The following is a 16,887-nucleotide window of genomic DNA, read 5'->3' as shown; positions in this document are numbered from 1 at the left end:
CCAAATTTGGGACTGCCATAGTCTAACCATCTTCTTCTTGGAGTACATCATGAAACGCAAAATTTTCTGAAAAGTTTTGCAATATAGAAACTAATTTTGTCTAGCCCAGTGTTTCTAAGCTTATTTGGCAACAGGCTGTTAGATCTAGTATCACCTATTAAGCTTTAGGAACCACCCAGTTGCCCAACATCACCACAAGCCTACGAAGAGTCTTGATGACAGAACAATGGGATCCAAAGTTTTGTGGTGTCCACCAATGCTGTTTTTGAACAACTAAGGTAGGCACAAATACAAGAATTCAAAAGTGTCTTCATTATCCATGGAAGGACTTTAGTGGTAGAATTTTTCGAAAGGTAGTACTAAGGAGGGTGAGCCATCCACACAGTGGATTCTTACATACAGAGCACAGACTCACAGGTACTTATAAGACCTAAGCTGCATTAATGTCACATTCTCTAACAGGGAAGTATTGAGACACACCAACCTCACCTGCAGGGGGAGGGTCAAGCTCAGGCTGACTGTGGCAGGTGGTAGGCAAAAGCCCCCGAGGACAGCCTCACAAGGACATCTTTGTTGTTTCTCTCCATGCCTGGGAGACCTGGGAGGCAGGGGAGGCAGAGATGTGAAGGTACGAAGCAAAGACTCAAAAGAAGTGAGTGTTTAGGTTACAAGCTCAGTGGCAATACAAATCCTACATTCTTAAAAGCAAGGCAGGTAGGAAACCCAGAGGGAAGGAAATACAGAGCAGGTCTATAAGCCTGGCTGGAGGGCTGGATCCATCTGGTTTTCACTCTGGTCACACTTACTCTTGTAATGGCTGGCACACCTCTTCAGTGACACGGAAGAAAACAGAGAAAAGCTCCATCAATAGAGATCACTTGCCTTTGTTCAACTCTGTTTATAATTCACTTATTTCTGTCAATTAAATATTCACCTTGTGCAATGACAGACAAATGTGTATTTCTAAGTGGGCCATTTTTCCTCATTTTTTGGAGTGGAGTTAGGGGGAAAAGGCATCACTGGAGCTCTTGAGGTTACAGTATATACGGGTCACATTTGAATTGGGAAAGTGTATACTAATATCTATGTTTTAAAATGAAGATCACATGCATAAAGTATTATGAGTAGACTAATATTTAATAATTCTGCTTGGTAAGAACATAATGGGCCTTGAATGTAAAGATAAGGAATTTGAAATTTATAAGGTAAGCCAAAGCAAGTGATTAACACTTTTGGTAGGAAAGAACCAAAAAATGCCCTTAATATAAGCACATTCATTAATGAAAAGGGATTTGACATGCTCCAAAAGTAGTTTCAATTTATACTCTTCCTGTATCCAACTTTCCAAAAGGCTCAATATTCCTGAAATACATGTATGTGTACATGTATGTGCCCAGCTCAATACTAGTGTTTGGGAAACGGAGATGAGAAGCTGGCAAAGGGCTGATCTCAACCTGTTTTGTAGTGGTTTGACTAGTGTTTTCATTAGTAAGCTTAGGAAAAATTTCTATAGACTTAGGGAAGTCAAAGTGTAGGTTATTTCTCTAGAACAGAAAAAAAAATAGAAAAAGAAAAAGAAAGGCAGGCAGGGCTTCAGAATCCGTTCAAGATTCAAAGGGGTTCAGACCTTCTAAAAGTGTTCTATCATTATAAACAAAAGAAAAACTACTAAATAAAACCCACAGGAATTTGAGCAAATGTCACAGCGGAGACGGTGCAAATATTTATCATGGGAATAAAGTATGGACATGTTTAAGAATTTCACTCATAACAATGTGGGGCTAATCGCTGGAAAACTCTTGGCAAAAATTCCTGGATTAAGGAATGCCGTTATTAACAATAGTTCTTAGAGGGTAAAAATGTCTTAGAGGATTTCTAGAAAGAAAGAACCTAAACATTAAATACAGAGAAATACAGTAAGACCTCACTACACAACGTGAAGGACTGACCACATCCCCTGGGAGCTAGTAAGAAATGTAGAACCCCAGGTCCCACCCCAGACTGAATTAGAAGCTGCATTGTAACCTAAATTCCAGAAGATTCCTTTTAACCAAAGCTTTAGGAGATTCACATGCTTGTGAAAGCATACGAGGCACTATTTCCAGACACTGCTAACATTTAACATATATATCTGAAATGAAATTTGCCAGCCCCTTTATGAAAATAAATAAATGAAAACCACCAATATCATGAGTTTATTGTTGAGTTCACCCAGGCCATCTCTCTACTTTCCCTCCCTCCCTATGCAAATTTCATTATTTTCTATGTTAGTGTGGCAGGAACAGACTCAGGAGACAGACAGGCTCCCCCAACACCTGTTGAATGAGTGACAGGAAGGGTCCCTGTCAAAAGCCATCCAGAGCACTCCTTGCCATTCTTAATCCGGCTTTAGTGCTGAACAACTGCTTGGAGTTGCATGGTCATCACTGGCAAAGGCAAATAACCCGTCCCGAGCCACCATACTACTCTGACAGCAGTCAGAAGCTGGCTCCCAGACAGCGGCACAGGAAAGGAGAAGAATTATTTGTAAGTGACCTATAGGTAGCATTCACATTTAGAATTTTCTTTTCTCCCTAATACCAAATCTGAGCCTGGGGCATCTTGAATTCAGCCCAGACTATTCCAGAAGCTTGCAGGCAACTCTCCACAGACCAGGAATGTTCCTGGAGAGATAGTCCTAAATCCCCTGCCAAAGGAGGTAGAGAAAAAAAGCGAAAGAAGCAGCGAATGGATCCAAAAAATGTCTCCTGGCCCCCAATCCTTGCCACATTCAGCATTTTCCTGCCCCTTTAATTTAACCTCTGCCAGCTTTAATAGGAGCAAAATCCACTCCACCTGGGAAGAGAGAAGAGGAATACTTCTGCTGAACAAATCAGAATCAATCTTCATGGATGGGTTCAGGACGGGTCAGGACTTTGTAGGTCATTTCTGATTGGCGAATCCTAAGAAACAGGAGTAAACACGGCCTATCACACCCACTTCAGATGCGATGTGTGGCCATGCCCACCACTGATTGCTTCTCTCTGTCCTGCACCGTATGGATCTAGGTTTGCCTGGGGACTGAGCCTAATTCTTTTTTTTTTTTTTTCAGTTTATTGGAAAAGACAGAAACAAGAAGGACCACACAAAGGCCTCTTGTGACACATGCTCCCAGACCTCCCAGGGTCTGCAGGTTCAAACTGCCTCAACACCACCCCTCGGCCTGCCCTTGATCTTTCAGTTAGGCATTAACTTCTGCAGATGGGAGCTGCCAATTTTCTAACCTGATCATCAACAGCCCCAGCGGTTACAGGGCCCAATGCACACAGCATCAGTTCTCAAACATAATGCTCCTAACAAGCACAAAGTTTAGGATTCCAAGTCTGAAGCCTAGAAAGTCAGTTTCACAGGCCCCCCTGACAGGGGCCTGGGGATATGCACAGAGAGGGAGGTGGTTCTAATGTAGGTTCAGAGGTCATACCTTAAAAACCCCGGTCTTTCCTACACGTTCTTTACCTGGGCATCATTACAATGCAGACTCCCAAGTCTGAAAGGAAGGTAAACCTGTTCTAGGGAGTCTCCTAAGACATTTTTACTACGTCACAAGTATATACTCCAAGAAACTGCCCAGCTTCTGGGACCACAATGGTTGGGTGTCAGTGAATTTATGCTGTAGCTTAAATGTCACCAAGCTCCAACATTCAAAAGATACAGTGTTCTCTGAAAGCTCAGAAACCCAGTTCTGGGGTGATAATTACATGATGGCTGGAGAAGGAACTGGTGATGGAAATCCTTAGATGCTAAAAATAACTCACATTTTATTCCACCAATCCCAGAGTGCTCTCACCTCCTTCAGACCAACAGTGCAATTACCATTAACACCATATACTGCATTCTTCAGCAGTTAATATGCACCAGGGATAAATACCATCCTTGTTTCATGGGTCCAAGTGCAGGAGCAGGTAGCACAATGGGGATCCAACCTGTAGTCTTAAGCACCACACACTCACAGCCCACCCCACAATTAAACCATGTTTCAACGCATGGTTGCTTAGCACCCCACATCTTAAACAAGAGCTCTGAACAACCTTTATTCTCTGGAGACAGAGGACAAGAAGAATCGCAGTAAGTCCTTCTACCTGCACTCACCACTTCCCCCTTGCTCAGTACACCCAGCACAGGAGCCCAGGCCAAAAAGCAGAAGCCAGGCCCCTGCTCCCACCACCAGGGGGGCCAACCCAGACAGCCATGATGAAAGCAAAGGAACAGAGACGCAACAGACTAAAGGCAGCACCTGACCACCCCCCAACAGCCAACCCCCTGCAGTGACTGCCTTTCAGACTCAGAGAACAATGAGGAATGGTACCCAAGGTTCTCTTACTGGCCTAGGAAGGGACTGCCTTTTCCCTCAGACAGCAGCTTCTGCCAATAGCTACGTGTGTGTCAGCTTCTCCCACAGGTGTCCTATCAACACCCCGGCAGGGTCTCCTGCCATCAACGGACAAATGGTAGCTGAGCAAAGAGACAATCAACGTGTAAAACAGGTGATCTGACTATTTTTCTCAACACCAAGAGCAAGGAAGCCCTGCGTGTCCGTGGGTACAATCTGTTGCACTCCACCAAGAAAGCGATAGGGATGCCCAAAATCTTCATCGTTCAATTCGCATTGTCTGCTATGTTACTTCCATGAAGTAGGAGGTTTTCACGAAGAAAGGCGTTAACATCACAAAATTTGTTTATCCGTGGCGTTTTTTAATACCAGACTACCTGCCACGGTTGTTTAAAAGAAGTCCGGGCAGGCCTTGATATTCTAGTTTTTTTTGTTTTTTTTTTTAGCGGGGCGGGGTGTGGGGGGCGCACAGGTCTAGTTGCCCGGATGCCCGTATCTGTTCATTTCTCAAGCTGGATCCCACACCCGCAGCTAAGAGATCGCGGATGAGATTTACCCTGGTCCTTGTCACGGGTTTATGAGGGTACAGTTATTACTTGTTACATAATATTCAACAATTAAGACTAAAAACGGTTACATAATGCTGTCCTACAGAGCTTCTCCGATCCCGGACTGCAGGCGAGCCGGCAGCGAGCTGCAAGGCGGCGCGCCCAGGGACACCGGCCACCCCCCGACACACACACACCCGGCCAGCTCCCGGACCAGCTGCCAGCCTCATACAGCTGACCCTTCCCCACCGATCACAGCGACCAGGGTCGCCCCTCGCCCCCGAAAATCGCCCCCGGCGGAGCCCACCTGCATACCTGGAGCACGGACTAGCGCGGCATGGCCGCACGGGGTCGCTGCGTGCGCGCCACCGGCCCGGGTAAGGCTCCGGGGCCGGCCCCCGCAGTGACCGGCGTGTGGACAGCGCTCTGCATGGACAGCGCTCGCAGACGCAGCTAGGGCTGGTTCTCCACGGATCCACCCCAACCACGGGCCTGCGGCACTGGAGCCACGGCAGCCACCAGCCGAACGCGCGCTAACACGGAAAGCGGGCCCCCTCTGCCTCCGGCGAAGCCATGCCGGCAAGGGTGGGATGCCGCGCCGCCACCCGCATTTGCCCGTTCGCACCCACCCCCATCACCGCGCAGGTGACCGGAGGCCCCTCCAGCCGAGCCGGCCTGCTGCCCCGACCACACTCCTCAGCCTCCGGGGGACTGGGCACTCCTGAGAAGCGCAGGATGAGGCAGGCTGCGCCCGGTCCTTGTGCACAACAGGAATCCCAGGACCAAACCCATGTGACGCGGCCACGCCCCAAGGCCCGGCGGGGGCCCTCCGCTGCCCAATCCCCGGATCCCTCGTTCTCATGGCAACCCTGAAGAACCCCTTGTTCCCTCCATCGCCTCCTCTCCTCCCCCACAGGCCCCCTCAGCGCTGACGAGCAAGGACACATACACTGGCCGCTCTCACGATGCTGAAAGTCCTCCATGTCTACCCATTAAACCACATACGGAGCGCGGGACTGCGGGAACGCTCAGGCCCACCACAAGTCAGACGCGCCACCCACACCATCACTCTCGCCACCTGCGGGGGAGGGGGGCAAGAGGGCTCCAGGGCTGTATGACGGCCAAGGCCACCCAGTTCTGGTTTTCTAGGGTCACTGTCATCTCACACCCCTCCCCAAAATGTCAGAGCAAGTACAACCAGGAAGAGTCTCTTTCTGGAAGCCACAGGCATAACGCTGCTGTACGTCAACAAGAAAGTAGGGTTCCATTTAAACTGAGTGAGGGAGGAAGATGTGGGATCCGCGCATCACTTCTCTGTCTCTCTCGTTCTCCCTCTCTCTCTCTCACACACACACACGCCTGCAACAAAGAAAGCAAAAAAGGTTTAGAGTTATTAAATGATTTTTACAAGGCCACAGAGTAAGCAGGAGGTGGATTTCACTTTCCCTGTAGCAGAAAACATATAGGGGAAGCCAGAAGTTATAGATGGGAGTAAGACCACTCACAGTCAACAGTGGAGGATGGATTTTTGGTAAAATGAGATACGCTGCATTCATGTCTACAAAGGGGGCAGGGAACTGAAAACCCCATCTTAGTCTAGCGCTCAGAAGACCAGAAAAACGACCCAAATCCGTGTGCTCTAAGGCCAGCTCAGGTCCCCTAATGGTAGAGGCAGCAGCTGCGGAAACTGCAGATATTCACACCCGGGAGAAGTTTCAAGTCTCTGTCACCATGAAATTCTAGTATTTTATATTTCATCAGAGGAAAGCAGCATTGAGGCAGCTTCTGAGACCAGTCAAGAGCAGAATATTAACCCAAAACAGGGGGTAACAAGCTTTTTTTGAAGTGTGGGCCGACTACAAATGGTCTGCCCCACTCTGGGGATTGCAGCCTTCCCCATCAACAAGGTGTTAAACCGTCTCCCTTCACCCAGGCTCCCCCTCAGCAGAGATGAACTGAGTGAATGCTGGCTGCCACATACAACATGGAAGATGGGAGCACAGAATCCAACCCTGAGATTCTGGAAGAAATCAAAGTGCAGAGAGATCCAGAGCAAGTCACAGACGGGGAGAATCCTGTGTTCCTTCCAGACTTGAGGCTTTTTTGTGGTTCTGACAGGATGACTCCTCCCTCCTCTGCAGTCAGCCCTGCAAAGGTGGCTGGGATGTTCCTCCTTGCTGAACACCCCACCCACCCTGCGTCTCCCGGCTAGAACAACAGGTGGCACAGGACAGAGGGCTTCCCATCACACTACCACTATTAAAAAACGCCAAGGTCTCAGCTGTTCCTGGATGTGGCAAGAGCAAGAGAGAAAGAGACACAATAGTAGATGAGAAATCCAGAAAAGCCAGGTCGGTGCATAACTCCAGACACCATTTTGCTTTGCTATGACAACAGGAAGAATTGTTTAAAAAGCATAAAGGCCGGTAGACAAAGGGTACGTGACTTAGCAAATGCAGAAGAGCTGACCGCTAAGCCAGAAGGGAAGCTGAAGCCTGATCTACTCGGTGGAAGTCCAGAAAGTCTCAGGAATAAAACCACCATTTTTCTCTAGAAATGGGAAAGGTAAGGTTCAAAACAAGAGATCAATTAGAAGTCTAAGAAACACCAGGCCCTGGGTCGTCTCCCTGACTCCACTGGCCAGGTGAATGCTGCAGACTCCTCTCTGGAAGCAGGAATACAGGTTTCTGAACTGTCAGTAGGAAGGAGGAATACAGGTTTCTGAACTATCGGTAGGAAGCAGGAACACAGATTTCTGAACTGTCGGTAGGAAGCAGGAATACAGGTTTCTGAACTATCAGTAGGAAGCAGGAATACAGGTTTCTGAACTGTCGGTAGGAAGCAGGAATACAGGTTTCTGAACTATCAGTAGGAAGCAGGAACACAGATTTCTGAACTATCAGTAGGAAGCAGGAACACAGATTTCTGAACAGTGTCAGTAGGAAGGAGGAATACAGGTTTCTGAACTATGTCGGCAGCACCGCCAAGCTTTTGGTTCCAGACTTAAAACAGTGTGTCACTGGCAGGTGTCACACGAATCCCACCAAGGGCCTTTACAGCTCCCGGAGCACCACCTCTGAGGGACCAAAAGAGGTTCCTTCTGAGCTAAGAAGAGATGGAAAGGCATGGGCTTCAGGGGTGATCCCCATGAAGGGCAAATGGGTGTTTGGTCACAGAGGCTACAGCAAAGGTGCTTCTCAGACAAGGCTCTGGTCGGTTTCTGAGCAATGTACTTTTGAAAGTCGATAGACAAATGGCCCCAGACATCTAAGCAAAGCCTCTGTCACAAAAGATGGAGCAAAACAGCATAGGAAAGAGATTTCCCACAAATACCCCATGAGCTGTCGGCCCTCACCTGAGGGACACCAACACCCCTGCTACCCAGCCTTCCTGCCCAGGCCCCAAAGAGCCTACACGGGGACCAGGGAGCACCTACACACCCAGCATCCAACAAATACAGCGACCCAGATGCACCCCTGGCCTGTGGCAATGGGCAGGGATGAAACATACAGCCTGCACCCCAACCCTCTTCCCAGGCTATCTTGAGGACAGGGAGCTCCTAACACAAGCCTCCCACACATAGAGCCCTCTGCTTCACTCAGTTCCAGACAGTGGCCTCTCAGACAGGTCTTAGGCCTCCCTCCATTGGCTTTGTACACCTTCCTACAAAAACTTAAGTTTTTGCTGTAGGCTCCACTTTTCAGGTAAGCTAGACACAAACTGAAATTTAAAGATAATAAAAAAATTAAAAATTGGAGAGATTAAACTATGTAAGAAAAGTAAAAAATATTAGTCATTAAAAAAAGGAATACTCAGGCAGCACCTGTGGCTCAGTGAGTAGGGCACTGGCCCCATATACCAAGGGTCGCAGGTTCAAGCCTGGCCCTGGCCAAACTGCAACAAAAAATAGCCGGGCATTGTGGCAAGCACATGTGTTCCCAGCTACTCAGGAGGCTGAGGCAAGAGAGCAGCCTAAGCCCAAGAGCTAAAGGTTGCTGTGAGCTACAACAACGCCACAGCACTCTACCAAGGGAGACAAAGTAAGACTCTGTCTCTAAAAAAAAAAAAGGAATCCTGGCTTTGTGTGTCAATAATGTGTCAACACTGGTTCATCAGCTGTAACAAATATACAGGATTCACAGTAGTGGGGTAGGCTAGGGAAAAGGGGAGTGGGAAGTCTCTGGATTTTCCATCCAATTTTGCTGTGAATCTAAAATTGCTCTAAAGTCTATGTTTTAAAAAAAGAATAACAAAAATTAAAGAGGTCCATAGAAATTGAAAATGAAAATAGAAACTGAAAATCCAGTAGAAAATTTGAGGATATATCCTAAAACCTCAAACAACATGACAAATATAGATCAAAACCAATGATAGAATCAGTCCAGGTGGCTAAAAACCAAATAATAGCCATTCTAGACAGAAAGGAGAGAGAACTGGAAGAAAAAAAATTAAAGAAGTGATTCAGGCCAGGCACAGTGGCTCACGCCTATAATCCTAGCACTTTGTGAGCCAAGGTGGGTGGATTGCTTGAAATCAGGAGTTTGAGACCAGCCTGAGGAAGAGCAAGACCTCATCTCTATTATAAACAGAAAAAACTAGTGTGTCATGGTGGGTGTCTGTAGTACCAGCTACTTGGGAGGCTAAGGCAAGAGGATTGCTCAAGCCCAAGAGTTTGAGGTTGCTGTGAGCTATGATGATGCCATAGTACTCTACCCAGGGTGACGGAGTGAGACTCTGTCTCAAAATAAACAAATTAAATAAAGAAAGAAAGAAAGCAGTAACTCAAAACCATGTCTGGGACCCAAAGGATCTTGAATCTCCAGCTTGAGAGGCCCTCAAAATACCCCATGCGGAAGACACAGAACCAGTAAGGTGGGCTTCAGGGAACCTCAGAACTCAGACACAGAAAATGTCCCATAAGCTTCCTGACATGACAAAATGAAAAACAAAGAAAAAAAGCCAAAGAGAACATTTCAGTACTCTTCCACACAGACAATCATGAGCCAGATGACCTTCGTGCCCAGACCCAGACCACTCTGCCTAAAGGGAATGGCAGCCTTCAAATGTCTGAGGGAAACCTTCCTCCAACTAAGAAATCCACACTAAGAAAAACTATTCATTGTGAGGGTAGAATAAGGACGTTTTCAGACATGCACGTTCCCAAACAATGTACATCCACCCACCTCTTGTTTGGAAGCTATTAGAGAATGTATCCCACCAAATTAGGGGAATAAACCAAGAAAGACAAAGTCATATGATCCAAGAGAAAGCCAAAGGGCAGACCCAGGACGATGGAGAAGGACGGTTCCAAGACGACAGCTGTGCAGAGAGCTCTGGAGTGACCGGCCTGCCGTGAGCTGAAGGACACAGCAGAGAGACTGCTTCCAAAAGGTAAGACGGGCAGATTTCCTAACGCGTCTGAAAGGAGATCTGCACAACTGTGTTTACGTTTGGAGGGGACAGTGACGACACATTTTAAAAACCAATCAAACATAATTCTAGGAGAAAACAATTTTGTCCTGGGAGACAACAGAAGCTATCACAGTATACTACATGGCTCAGCCTCGAGTGGGGATTGGGGACTGTCCCAACCCTGCATGTGGACAAGGCCACACTGACCAGAGGACACACTGGAGAACTAAGAGTAAGAGCAGGATGGGGCTGGGGGACAAAACACAGGCATCACGTGAAAGCCTGGACTCGGGGAGACTAGGGGTGGACGGAGAGGCAGGTTGCAGGGTGCCAAGAACCACAGTATATTATTTAGACCCTGATATGGAGGTTTATACAGAAAAAAACCTGCTGATATGGGTGGTGCCTGTGGCTCAAAGGAGTAGGGCACTGGCCCTATATGCCGGAGGTGGCAGGTTCAAACCCAGCCCTGGCCAAAAACTGCAAAAAAAAAAAAAAAAAAAAAAACCTGCTGATCAGCCTGATTACCTCTGAGGAATTATCTGATCTTTAAACTATGTCCCTATTCACTCTAATTTTAAAAATGAACTAAATTTAATAATAGTGTACCCTGGGTGTGGAGGAATCAGAAAGCCAGGTGACCCTTCAGGTGAACAGAACAGGGACACTCACGTGGTGGAGACAGGCCAGGACAGAGGCAGCCTACGCCCACTCATAACCTGCAGGCTGGGGGAGGGAAGAAAACCAGGCAAAGCCTACAGTTGAGGGATGACCCAGCAAGGAAGCCAAGCACCCTTCTTCTACCCTATCTCTCCTCCAAGGCGCCATCACACCATTAGGGAGATGAAGGCCCAGGTACTCAGGTGTCTCATCTCTCCAGGAACACACAGGGGTTTCTGTGGGCTTTGCACAGCTTTCCTCAGCAGGGAGCAGATGGTGCCCCAGCACAAGCACCTAGAGGCTCTCAGGTGACACACCACAGCCTGTGCTGGTCTAGGGTGGGCTTCTGGCTGGAACTGGCCCACACAGGATGATTAGAAGACACTATGAAGTCCTCTATACAGTGATGTTGGGCCTGCAGGTCCACAGGCTCATTTCATGAGGACTTTTTTGCTTATCTATGGTGCCGGATAAAACAAAAAGCATGCATGGACCTTTATGTTGCTAGTCAACTATGGTTAGCATTTGTGTATTGAATGTGTGGTCCAGGACAACGCTCATTCTTTGTATGTGCAGGAGAAAAAAGGTTAGACATCCCTGTAAGAGCAACATTCCCAAGCAAGCCCCAGGGTTGGTACAAGGCATTGTCGTTAGGGAAGGGGCTACAGTATAAAGTCCTGAGTTTAAAAGTCATTCCATTCATAATACCTTTTGGTCACTGTGCATTTCTTTGAAGCATGGAATCCTAACATTATTAGTATTATAAAAGTTTTTCAATTAAAGAGGGTTCCTTGTTTATAAAAGGTTAGAAGCCACTGCCTAGACACTTCTATGGATGAAAGCTAAAAAACTAAATAAACCGAAGACTCCACTCATAGCAAAGTAAAGACCTACAGTCTCACTGGGACCCAGGCAGTTTGTAGTGAGTGGCTCTGGAGGCTCCTTAGCCATTAGCTCCCATGTGACAGGATAGGAGAAAGTGCACAGGGAGTCCTCAGCCATCTCCCATTGTCCCCTATTTTTCAGAGGCCCCTGTGGAACTCTCAGAGTGACACACCTGACAGCTTGCAGGTAGGGCCAGACAGACAGCAGCCTATAGGGCAGCTCCACCTATAGGAGCCCCCAGCCCTGTATTAGTTGAAGTGACATTAATGATGACAGAATAAAGACTGACACATACTGAATGCTCTCTGCGCCAAGTAGCTTAAGAACCCCTGCGGTATCAGGCAAGAATGATGCCTAATCCCATTTACCTGGCTCAAAACCCTGCCAAGACCTCAGAGTTCAGAGCCACATCTCAGAGGTGTATCAGCCTGTTCATGCTCATCAGTCCCTGCTTGGAGAAATGTCTCTGCAGATCCAGACACCAACCACCAGGGCCTGAAAACAGTGGCACAGGCTCCACAGGCCTGGAGACAAGAGGTCTCTGCACACCCAACGCTGCAGCCCATCAGAGCTTATACTCCATGGGCATTTTCACATCTCTTGCTTCTGGTCACAGGGAGCCAACTTTTCATATCTGCTGTTCACTACAGACTTGTTCAAATGGTTTGCAGGCAAGTGAAGTCTACTGTCTACCATCTATCTTTGCTCTTAGAGTCCTACTTGTGAGAAGCTCAAATTGTCATGCTAAACACTGTCGCCAAAAGGATTCTTAACTAACAGTGACTGTTGCTCAAACAACAGATCAATTCAACAGAGTTTTGTGCAACTAACATGCGCAAAGCACCAAGAGATGAGAACATGCAAAGCTGATTTCCCTTTCTAACAGAACTTAGGAATTAATAGAAAACAGGGTAATCAAGTACACAAACGGCCCCAGGACAAGGCTGACTATGCAAAGTGCCTGGACGGTGCTCTTCGCTCCACTCCTCAGACCTCATCCTACCCTGGCAACAACCAGGGGTAAGCGCTCCCATGCCTTCCATTTTAACAGATGAGGTTAGTCAACTTGTTCAGGCTGGCCAAACTAGTAAACAGTACAGCCAAGAGTCAAACCCAAGCAGTGAGCCTGGTGGAACTGCCAGTGTTGGCTGCGGCCCTGGTCAAACAAAGCAAAAAAGAAGCAACATGGGGAGAGGGGCAGTGCTGGCCAGCACCCTTCCCAAGGTTAACAGCAAAAAAAGTAAGAAAGTGCACTCTGCTGCTGAGCCCAGCCCGCATAACAAGCTATTCAAACTAGGGGCCTGCACAGGCAACGGAGAATCTCCCCAAAATTTATATGGAAAGTAAATGGTTAGAAAATATTATAATATCCTAGCACAGGGGGAAAGGGAAATCTCCTCAGAGTCAGATACAGCTCCCCTAGAAGTATGCAGCTAAAATATTAACACAGATCAAATACAGCCAGCGCTTGAATGCATCAGATCAGTTATTTACCCATTAGCCAGCAGATCCTGCAGACAGTACCCCAGATCCCCAAAGCACCCGATTGCCAAGGCTTCCCTACCAAGTAGCCTGACTACCTTGCTCTTCCCAAGAGAAAGAAAAAAAAAAAAAATAAAAACCACTCATTTTACCTCTGAGATTATTTCTGATAACCCTGGGAAATGGGTTTTTTTGTTGCCATCTCAAAGGACAATCACACCATTTTTCAATCCATTATTAAAGAAGAGCCCGCCTTTCCACAAGTGAGCGGGTGGTTTTAAGCTTTGCCTGCTTTTATCTCCCTACAGTTAACAGGCCCCGTGATCACCAAGAACGTGGGCAAAAGCCTCCCAAAGACATACGTGCAAGAAAGCTCATTCCTCAGAGATCAGTTCAGAAATGCTCCTGCTGGGGGTGGGGAGGAGCCAGCAGCAAAGGTGCCTCACCACAAGGAGGACAAGGGAGGATACAGCTCCCTAGAAGTATGCAGCTAAAATATTAACACAGATCAAATACAGCCAGCGCTTGAATGCATCAGATCAGTTATTTACCCATTAGCCGGCAGATCCTGCAGACAGTACCCCAGATCCCCAAAGCACCCGATTGCCAAGGCTTCCCTACCAAATAGCTTGACTACCTTGATCTCTTTCATAATCTTCCATACTTCTGTACTTCTACAGTTCAGCAAAACATAAAATAAGACAGGTTTTAAACAAATCTCCACTAGCAGAAAAGGTTTATTTAAATTCTGAACATAACGACTGATTACTTAAATGAAAGACAAGGTACATATTTTCTCCTCACAAGCCCATGCAATGCCACGTTGGTTTAACAGACTGAGAAACAGACATGGGGATTATACAGCCAACATGCAAAGGCACAGGCTTCCCTCCCAGGAAACAGGACCAAAATCCCCTGCCGTGAGCTCTGAGTTCTCACAGGCTGACACTCTTACCCAAGATTTGAGCTCAAATACCGTCTACCTTCCTGTAGATTTTCCTTTCCCCTACAGTTAAGAGTAGGACAGAATTCTGAGGAAATGGGCTCTTTAAATTATACCACCTTGAAAGCATTAGGTTTTTATCAGATACAGCAACCAAGAATCTCTACAGCTCTAAGAAGAAGCTGAAGGCACAATAGATGTCTTTGTTCAAGCAGGAGTTTAGTTTCTATACATTAGAAAGTCTCAGACCCAGACAGATCATCAAGTCCTGAGCTAGCTCTCTTAGACTCTTAACTTTGTTCTTCTTTCACTGGAGGCTGACTGGACACAGAGATGGTCATTATAACTTGGCCAGGGCTGCCCTGGGTTCCAATCCTGGTGGCCACCACCATACAAGGCCCTGGAAAGGTAGCTGGTGTGAACCTGCCCAGCTCTAGGTTCCTGGTTGACAAATGACAAGCATTTTGATCAGTCTAACACTGTCCCAGAAGTGGTGCAGATGATGAGTGAAACCCAGTAGATGACTTTAGGGGTGCACAGCTCTTCTATTTTAATTATAGTAAACATAACTACTATAGCAAACTCATGATTTCATGGATATCAAAGTTTCTTCCCCAAATAAATGTGTATTTAATTATAAATAGTGAGTGCACTAAAATAAAATATCAATAACGGCCTGGCAACATGGCATTAATCTTGGAAGCTAGGAGACAATGAACTGAGGTAACCAGTCACATAGCCTCCTAGTGTGAGTGGCAGGTGGCACCTACCTGCTTCATGCCATTTCGGAGGCTGTTGTACTTTTGTAGAAGCTTAAAACACATAAAACTAAAAAAATCCCAAAGCTTAGGCTCTAGTGACAGCTTTGCCAGTGGTTGGCATTATGACCTGGGGCATGCCAATTAACCTCCTGAGCCTTGGTTTCCAGACCTGTAAAATGGAGATCAGGAGGCTGTAGAAGGGATTAAAAGCAAGGAGGCTTTTGAAAGTGCCTTGTAAACTGTGAAATGCTACAGAAGTATCAGTCGCTTCACTTCTCAGTTACAGGAGCAATGCCTGCTGGGTGTGCAACTGTCTGTCCTCAAATTCCCTCCCTGGAACCTGGGGATTGATTGGCCTGTGCAGCCCTTCTCTTTCAAGGGCCCCAGTAAAACTCAAATATTATGTGCAGTAATCCTAGAGTCTTGATTTTTAACAGAAAAACCTAGACATCCATAATCGTTCCTGGAAATACACTTGGTTTCAGGACTTTTACTTAAAACTCTCCTAAAACACATTTCCCTCTTGCCATCGCCAGAACTCCCTCTGCTTTAGAAACCTAGATTCTATCTTTCCTCCTGGAAAGAGAGTAACTCTAGGTCAACTCTTGTTAAAATATTACCAGCATTCTGTTGTAAACCCAAGCCAGCGTCTGTTGCTGTGCTAACAACATGTGTTCTTAGTAAAACTGAGCGAAACATTAAATAGACCACCATTTCTGAAACTCGGGGGCTCCAAACGGCTGAATCAGCATTTTCGGAAACAAAGTGTTCTGAGCCTGGCCTTCTAAACAGCAGCAACAAGAAAGTTGTGCAATCACGCATATTTACTCACGAAGGCTACTTGTTTTGGTCTTTTACTTTTGCATCTCTCGAATGAAACTGGGCACTAAGTTTACAAGAAACCCTTTCAAATGCATGGTAATGATTCAAGATACCGGAAAAATCACTTGTGGCTCTCCTACGTTAACTCAAGGATCCGGTTAAAGCAAACGACAAAAAGTTCGTGTTTCTTCCAATCCCAAGAAAACAAGGACACAATAAAAAGTAAAGAATACCCTAATTTCCATAACGCACATGCTCGAGGGCAGTCGCAAAGGCAGGCGTTTGGAGAGGCAATCAGCAAAGGCAGAGAGTTGCATCAGAAATTTCCTTCTGCAAACGGTACCGCTCTTATCACATTTCCACGGCTGGCGGGCGGCTAATCCGCGAGCCCTCAACTTGGTGCTGGGCCCCAGAGGCGGGTAACGGGTCACAAACAGAACTCCCTCCCCACACACACACACAGAAAAAGATTCTCCGTCCGAGACTGGGCCGGCTCACTACTTGGGACTGTGTGGCACCGCTGCGCGGGCCGCCCAGCCGCGCGCCACGGCCCCGCCGCGCAACGGGAGCACCCCGGGCTGCAGGGGCGCCTCGGCGCCCACCCTCCGTGGGGGCGGCCCCCAGGAGCCAGGCCTTGACCGCAGCCCCCGCCCCAGCCCTCGAGCTGACGGCGTCTGACAAGATGGTTCAAGAATGCTTCGCTAGGGCTCCACACCTCCCCCCAGGGGTCGAGAACACAGCGGGTAAAGCTCGCCGGGGCGCCCGGCCGCCTCCGCCGCGCGCCCACACCCCAGTCCCTCCTCCTGGAGGCGCCCGCCCGGGCCCGGGGCGCCGGAGCCCCCCGCCCGGAGGCGACGCCCTTCCGCCCGCTGCGCCTCCCCGGGGCCAGCGTCCCCGGCCGCGGCCGGCCAGCGCGCAGACAATGACGGCGCGGGGACCCGCCTGGCCCGCTCGGGCCGCCGGGGCGCGGACCACAAAGTAACTTGCCGCCGCGCTCCCCGCCCA

Source organism: Otolemur garnettii, unplaced genomic scaffold (genome assembly GCF_000181295.1).
Source record: "Otolemur garnettii isolate 467f Iridium unplaced genomic scaffold, OtoGar3 scaffold00123, whole genome shotgun sequence".
NCBI classification, from domain to species: Eukaryota; Metazoa; Chordata; class Mammalia; order Primates; family Galagidae; genus Otolemur; species Otolemur garnettii.
Note: the sequence above shows the minus strand (reverse complement) of the source record.